The sequence below is a fragment of the Galeopterus variegatus genome, unplaced genomic scaffold, assembly GCF_000696425.1.
Source record: "Galeopterus variegatus unplaced genomic scaffold, G_variegatus-3.0.2 Scaffold2660, whole genome shotgun sequence".
NCBI classification, from domain to species: Eukaryota; Metazoa; Chordata; class Mammalia; order Dermoptera; family Cynocephalidae; genus Galeopterus; species Galeopterus variegatus.
The window spans coordinates 245,445-247,423 of NW_007728771.1; the positions used below are offsets into that span (position 1 = coordinate 245,445).

Here is a 1,979-nt window from a genome sequence, read left to right on the forward strand (position 1 = left end):
TTCTTGAGTTTTTCAATAATTGATGGTTAATCAGTTGGTTTCTGTTGAATTATTATCACTCTAATTTGCTGTTACTCATGTTTTAAGTGGTTGTTCTCCAGATTCTTACCAAGAAGGTTATTCTGGGGGATCCAATTGTACAGCCAGGTATTGAGTCCTGTGGTGTCTGGTTTCTTGCCATCACATCTCCATAAGACCTGTTAGGCAAAGAAAATATCTTATTCTATGAAGACTCGGATTTCAAATTATAACATTTTAGATTTCTAAATAGGTTAAGAGATCTAGTTAAATGCTTCCACATGACAGATAAGGAAATAAGACAAGAGAGGTTAAATAATGAGAACTATTAAAAGACTGAGGTCACATTTCCTGTACTTAGACTGAGTTCAATCAGGTTGAATGCAATTGTGATGAAGCCCAGGTGGTTTTAGGTCCCAACACGGCTTTAGGTCCTGCTCACTCCAGCAACTTCACCTGCACCTCTTAAATGTATTTCTTTCTGATCACAATGTTAAAGCCAAAGTTATTATCAATGAAAAACAACCTCTGTTCTATTTTAGCATCTGACAGTATTTTTGTGTTTAAGCTATCTGAGATAATTGGAGCTATGATAACAGTTTACCTCCACATAGGACTTTTCTGTAATCAGACACTTTACAGAGTTTAACAGACTCATTTAATAGTTGTGCACCATTAAGGCACTTTACCTAATCTTCTGTGGAACCTGGGCAAGGCATGATGCAATCACTTTGGCCCTGTCTTCTGTTATGTCAGGAAACATTGACCTGAGTAAACACACAACACCATTTCCTCCAGAGCTCTGGACAATGTCTTCCATTTTCTGTGAAGAAAGAATTTGCTCTATCACCATAGAGCAACAGTATAGCAAACACTATTGAAAAGATTGCTACAAGAAACTAAGGAGAAAAAAATTATCAGAAATTACTTAGAGTAGTGGCTGTGGTGAAACATACATAGTACAATATTTGCCATCCTAACCATTTCTACGTGTACAAGTAGTAGTGGTAAGTATATTTATATTGTCATGCTACCGATCTCCATAACTTTCTTTTTGCAACATTAAACTTTCAACCCATTAAACAACTCTCCATTTTCCTCTCTGCCATCACCTGGCAACCACCATCCTACTTTCTATTTCTATGAATTTGACTAGTTTAGATACATCATGTAAGTGGTATCATACAGTATTTGGTTTTTTTTGTGTGTGACAGGCTTATTTGACTTAGCATAATAATGTGAAGGTTTATGTTGCAGCATGTGTCAGAATTTCCTGTTTTTGGGGTTTTTTTAAAGGCTGAGTAATATTCCATTGCACATATATACCACAGTGTTTATTGATTCATCCTTCAATGGACACTTGGGTTGTTTCCACCTTTTAGCTCTTGTGAATAGTGTTGGTATGAACACGGGTGTGGACATATGTCTTTGAGATCTTGGCTTCCATTCTCATAGCTATATATCCCTAAGTTGAATTTCTGGATCATATGGTGATTCTAGTTTTAATTTTTGAGGAGCCTCTATATTGCTTTCAGTAGTGCCTGTTTTTTAATAGACCTCTTCACTCAGTTCTTTTGGAAAGAGATGTGTGATACGAGATTGATTTCCTCTGCTGTGCATATTTGTGCAAGTGTTTGTGTGTGTATTTGTGTTTATGGAAGCAAGAAATAAAATAGAGTCATTATACAGCAATGAGAGGGAGATATTTTAGAATATATTGTACCCAGGCTTTTTTTAAAAAAAATATTGAATCAAAATTGATTATACATATTTTTGGGGTTCAACATTGATATGTTGATCAAATCAATATTGCTAGCATATATATTGTTATAAATTGTAATTATTCTTTATGCCCCTTGTCCAATCCTGCCCCATCTCCTCTTCCTCTCCCCCCTCCCCCCTCTAATCACCCTAGATTTCTTTTTTCCCTCTGAAAGAATAATGGTTACCCTGTTGATTTG

General features: G+C 35.8%; 1 pseudogene; it reads right to left on the minus strand.

Annotated features, from left to right (window-relative positions):
• LOC103598526 overlaps positions 1–1,979 on the minus strand; it is a 16,140-nt pseudogene that overhangs the window by 4,583 nt on the left and 9,578 nt on the right.